General features: G+C 43.1%; 1 long non-coding RNA gene across 1 annotated transcript; it reads right to left on the bottom strand.

The window, feature by feature from the left end:
- Positions 1–5,106: 5,106 nt before the first annotated feature.
- LOC143526919 (uncharacterized) lies at positions 5,107–6,312 on the bottom strand. The gene is made up of 2 exons (XR_013133997.1): positions 5,865–6,312; positions 5,107–5,636 (listed from the first exon to the last, which is right to left on the bottom strand). It is a non-coding gene; the product is annotated as an uncharacterized LOC143526919 (long non-coding RNA).
- Between the last annotated feature and the right edge of the window lie 53 nt (positions 6,313–6,365).

Below are 6,365 nucleotides of genomic sequence, written 5' to 3'. Positions count from 1 at the left end.
AGTAGAACCGCTGCTCCTCCACATCGAGCAGAGGTGGGACCAAGTCAGTGTTTTGCAAGTCTCAAGTAAGTCCAAGTCTTTATACCTCAAGTCCCGAGTCAAGTCTCAAGCAAAGACACTCAAGTCAAGTCAAGTCTCGAGTCAAGACAGGCAACAGTCAAGTCAAGTCCCAAGTCTGAAACTTGGAATTTCAAGTCCTTTCGAGTCTTTTTTTTTTTTTTTTTACCAATGTTGCAGGTATATTTTAAATGTAAATAATAGACATGCGTTCTTTTTTAAATCTGTATTCTCCTCAAATCTTGATAAAACGTGCAACTGAAAACACGAAGTATAAAAAAAATTAAAATTACACCTCTTTATTGCACAGTTCAATTTGTTAAACTTAGCTGCAAAAATATTCAATTTTCCAGAAATAAATATTATGTGAAAAAGTCATAAGTAGAACTCCATGTTCAAATAAAAAGTGCTGATATTTTCACAGTACAATACAACGAACCATAACAGCATTTTCCCTCTCTTCTCTTATCTGGTTTCTTGGAGAACATGTGTGAGTGACACAAGACAAACAAATATAAGAACTGAACAATTAACAGGAATCTGCAACTTTAGACATTTCAGTAAACTATTCTGCATTGCATTTGCTGGCCAAAAGTCTGTATGTCATTTGTGCACGATGAATGATGTCCCCATAGCTGAAAACTCGCTCCACTTTTGTCAATATATTTTTTTCTCGACGTAGATGTCTTCAAATACACAATCCATGCTGAGATAGAACTGGATATTATGATGGTGACAGAGAGAGGCTCTCTTCCCCGAGTTCAGATACAGAACCCAGGGTTGCCAACTCTCACGCATTGAGCGTGAGACACACGCATTTGACCGTCTTCACACGCTCTCACGCCACACATCCGATTTCTCACGCCGGAAAAAAATCTAGTTTATTTACCTCTGATCCACATCTATGATTCAATGAGTTACTAGTTCGCTCTGGCACCAACCACTGGCGATCGATCGATCGCGATATAATACTTAATTTGTGTCCATTTTACACCCCGCCCGGTAAAAATTTACGTTCGCCAACCCCCCATTTGATTGGTTGTGCTGCAGCTCATGCACACACACACGTACAGAGTGTGGAAAAGCAGAGGACTGGTCTGCGTCAGAAGGACGGAAATGAAATTAATGGGGCGCACTTTATAAATATTAATATGCGTTTTAAAATTTAGATTTGGGGTAAAAAAAATGAAGTCTTTGCAAGTAAACAGGTTCAAGTCCAATTCAAGTCCCAAGTTATTGGTGTAAAAGTCCAAGTCAAGTCTAAGTCTCTGAATATTTTTTCAAGTCAAGTCAAAAGTCTTAATATTAATGACTCGAGTCTGACTCGAGTCCAAGTCATGTGACTCGAGTCCCCACCTCTGACATCGAGAGGAGTCAGTTGAGGTGGCTTGGGCACCTGTTTCGGATGCCTCCTGGGCGCCTTCCTAGGGAGGTGTTCCAGGCATGTCCCCCGGGGAGGAGGCCCCGAGGAAGACCCAGGACACGTTGGCGAGACTATGTCTCTCGACTGGCCTGGGAACGTCTCGGTGTTCCACCCGAAGAGCTGGCTGAGGTGTCTGGGGAGAGGGAGGTTTGGGTTTCCCTGCTCAGACTGCTACCTCCGCGACCCGGCTCCGGATAAGCGGTAGATAATGGATGGATGGATGAATTAATTTCAAAACATTGGTACAATATTATACAGTTGCTGACAATATTGCCCCTTGTTTTCAAATGTATTTTACAGGGGGAATGAACCTTTTAAAAAAAACAAATTTAGCATTAAACTTAGAATATATTTAATTGCAACATTGGTTGCTGAAGATGCTTTAATCGATTGTATATTCTTGATACCATCTAGCCACTGAAGTAGTCCACTCACTCTAAAGCCTCGACCTCCAGAGCCCTTAGCTTTACCTCTATGTTAAGGCGATTTACGTTAGGCTAATTGACTTCCTGCCAGTTGGTTATCTGGACGGACTGCCTCTCTGTACTGAAGTTTGCAGATTGCTTAACACAGATGGACTTTTTAATCTGCTTAAGTACTAGCTATCAGAATATAACAACTTAGCCTTCGAGTGTTCTGAGAATAGGTCACCTACATGTGCTTTGACTTCATATTGGCTGATAATATGTAATTACTCAGTCACAGAAAATATTTTTTTGTCATCCAACAAAAAGGGCTGTTTTAGATCAGTTTTGATGCATGCTGATGGACTGGATCAAAGTGATCAATCTGTTGAATCAATGTCCTGGCTCCTGGAGCATGTAATCGGTGTCTGGGATCTGGTAAACACTTCAACAGCATTTCATGACGGATCGTTACATAAATCACTCGTTTGGTTTCACAGACAAGTCTCGTGTGATAGATGTATAACGCTGGGTTTTTACGGACACCTAATACCTTGTTTGGAAGCTGCCCTGACATTTACTGGAGAGGACATGAACAGCACTACAGTGACTGAGGGGTTTTGCTGACATGATCAGTATATTCTACAAGCAATTTGGTATTTTATCTTAACAAAGTAAATGACCAGCTGCCTTTGTGGGCCTTGGGGTTTTGAGTTAGTCAAGATCTTTGTTTTTATCGTGAAGTGTAAGAGTATTATACACTATAGATCATTGCACATTATAATTTTAATGACAATTGAGGTCTATTTTGCTTTCTGTCATGGTGCACTCGACACTCACTTTGTCATCATGGTGCACTTGGCATATCATTCACACACACACACACACACACACACACACACACACACACACACACACACACACACACACACACACACACACACACACACACACACACACACACACACACACAGAAATTGCACCTGTTCCACTCCCAATTACATGTTTACTAATCATGTGTACAAGCCCCTAGTTTGATATTCCTCTATTTAAGCCCTCTCCAGTTCTCTCCTCTAGAACTGTGCATAGTTAACAACCTCAGCACTATGAGGGTTACGTGTTTTGAGAGTTTTTGCCTGCTTCAATGTTTCAAGAGTTACTCATTTCTTTAGTGTTTTGAGAGTTACACCCCTCTTCAGTATTTTGAGTTACTGCCTGCTTCAATGTTTTGAGTTACTGCCTGTATCATTGTTTCGAGACTTCCTGCCTGCTTCAGCATTTAGAGAGTTACTGCCTGTTTTGATGTTTCAGGATTTACTGATTCGATATTTCAAGCAAGAGTTACCTGACTGCTTCAGTGTTTCTAGAGTTACTCCCTGCTTCAGTATTTAGAGAGTTACTACCTGTTTTGAGATTTACTGTTTACTTCAGTGTTTCGAGAGTTACTGCCTGCTTTGATGTTTCAAGCGTGAGTTATTTGCTTATTTCATCTGCTTTGTTTTTGTTCTTCTTCACTTGTTGTTGTGCTTGATTCGTTGCTATGGAGAAGACTCCGCAACTGCACATGCCTCTCGCATCCTCACTGTAACCATGACGCTTTCACAAAGCATCCAGTTCACCAAGCAGTTCATCACTGACACAAACTGGGAAAGACATTCTTACAAAAATAGAGCCACAAGCAGAATTCTCTCTGGGTTAGTAAATCACTGTGACGCCCCCTTTTACGACAAATCTTATTACAAGCAGCTCCTGCAACTAACACAAGGATTTGAGAGTCTGCTGAAATCACCCATGGCCTGTATTGCACTTCAGTGATGAATGGATGATAACATTAGTGCTGAAGTCATGAATCTCCTAAAGCAGACCTGGAGGAGGGGGGGGGGGGGGGGTGGGGTTTGGTTGGGATGGCTGGCTTAAGGAGGTTGAGGGGGGGTCGGTTGGGGTGGGTTGGAGTGAGAAGGTTGGGGAGGGGTGATTGGGATGGGGTGGGTTGAAGTGAGGATGTTGCTATTTGTCCAGACCCTGGTCACACCCAAGTCTGGTTTTAAAGTGCAGCTGTATTAATCATGTACAGCAGACCCCAGAGGTTAAGTGGTTAAGACAATCCAAGATCTACACCCAGGCCAGGTAGCATGATTTAGCCTTTCCACAAGTCCAGTCCCATCGTGGTGCAGCCAAGCAGCCCAGACCAGACCATAGCTGTAACAACGTTTCAGCCTGTCACTGTAAATTAGCCAGTCAAGCAGACATTGAGTGACCATCGGTGACACCATTTCCAGTCCTGTCCCTCCAGCTGATATGACAGGAGGCAGACGGTGTGCCTCTCGCCTGCGTGGCGTGTAGGTGACGTTGGGGAGGGAGACGGGCTCAGTGTGAAGGTTTGGGGAGATGGTGCTCCTGTACGAGGCCCGAAGGCATGAACGAGGAACGGAATGAATCTCAGCGTGGCTTTCTCTACCACCAGTGCTGGATGAACATACAGGCTGCTGCCCGTCGGTGAAAAGGTTCTGCAGGTAGAGACGACCTTGGAGAAAAGGAGCTGGTTTTAACGGACCGATATGTATCCTAAGGGCAAGGGAACAGTGAATCAAGTATGTGGCAGGAATGGCGTCTTACTCTAATACAGGGTTCTTTAGCTCTTCTAATCAACATGTTCAGTTTGCATTTTTCAGTTTTTGCAGTTTTCATTACGTCCAGTTGTAAAATTGGACAAAAAGTATTAATAATTTTGATTATGAAGTATTTTACTAAAATCTAAGAGATGTGGTGAACAACATTACAGGCGACACGATAGCAAGTTTCTGTTGAGGAGGTACGTGAATAACAGCCCTCGATGCCTCGTTGATCCCTGTGAGGTTATTAATGTTTTTGATCTTAAAAAGTAGGACACTGTTCACCTAAAAAAAACTGATTACAAAATCCATGACCTGATTTGTATTCAAAGTCCAGATTTGACTATCAGTGCTGTATTGCATCATGCGGTTGTTATTCTTCTCACACAGCTACCTTCTCCTGGACTCCTCGACATTCCAGTGTTCCATCAGCAGGGGGCAGTGTTCAGTTTACTACATTTAACTTTGAACCTTATCAGAGTCCACTTCTTTGCATTTTCTGTCTCTATACACAAGATACCTCTGGAAAAAAGCCTCAGTAATATACAAACAGTTCAATATGTTGTCAATTGGGTTGTTGCAGGGATTAAATTGCTCATAGATGTGGAAATGAATATATTTGTATTGTACTTTATTTAACTTTACATGCATAAGTGCGTCCTGGTCAAACAGTTACACTCTATCAATATAACAGGAGGCAGGTGGCAGAAGAGCTTTAAAGAGACTGACATTGATTCACAAATCAGAATTGTGCTTGATGATATATGAACATTTTCACATTCACTATGCTCTCTATCCAGGTGGGAGCTATTCTTGTCAACATCAAGCTGTAAGCTTGAAGTGACATGTCATCATCAGTTTTCGTGATGCTTCAACACTTTGAGCACATTTGTAAAGCGATATCTACACCTGAGCATGAAGCCACGTCGCGCCGTGCTTGGCCCTGTGTGATGAAGCGGACCTGTTTCTTGACTTCTGCGTGCAGAAACCACAGCATTTTTCGATCTTGTGAAAGCACAAACAACAGGAACCTGTTTGCGTAATCAGCGCACTGAGATGGTGGTGTCCAGTGTGTCCTCTTCACAGAACGTCCTGACACTACTTACCAGTTTGGTCTCGAAATATTGGAGAACTAAACAACTAAAAGATGCATAAGGAAAAACACAGTGGAGAGGAACCATGTTTAGTGTTACATAACCCAACAGGACTTTAGACAGGCTCATCTGTCTGACGAGCTTGCAGTCACACACACACACACACACACACACACACACACACACACACACACACACACACACACACACACACACACACACACACACACACACACACACACACACACACACAAAATACTAAATCTAAACTTACCAGTAGGTCTGGATTGGACACTTAGACTGAATCAGTAGTCATGAAACATTTCATACAAAAATCACGCAAAAAGAGAAGAATGGTGAGTCTTTCAGAACTTTAGTCAAACAACATAGACCAGAGACAAAGAGAGACAGAGAGATATGTACGTCTAAATGTGTGTTTAAATGACAGAATTAATCTGAAAGGAAGCTGCTTGCTTCCCTGTGTGAATGTGCGCACGTGTGTGCTTGTGTAAGCGTGTGTGGGTGGGTTGGTCCTGTCGCTGTTCTTCCCCAGTCAAAACAGCACATGTAGCTGAGCATGCTCCAAACTCAATGTGTTTCTCTATGTGAGTTTCTCCTCCAACTGTGGTGTGGAGCTCAGAGGTTAGAGCATGAGAGAGGAGGGCCCCTGTCTGCACAGCACAGAGTCTCTTACCAATCACAGAGGTTTCCCGCCGCGGACTCCGCCCCCTCCGCCCCCCCACCCCCTCTGTCTCGCCCTCGCTCTGTCTCGTCT

Source organism: Brachyhypopomus gauderio, chromosome 11 (genome assembly GCF_052324685.1).
Source record: "Brachyhypopomus gauderio isolate BG-103 chromosome 11, BGAUD_0.2, whole genome shotgun sequence".
NCBI lineage: Eukaryota > Metazoa > Chordata > Actinopteri > Gymnotiformes > Hypopomidae > Brachyhypopomus > Brachyhypopomus gauderio.
The sequence above is the reverse complement of the archived record's forward strand: the minus strand, read 5'-3'. Positions and strand labels throughout refer to the sequence as shown.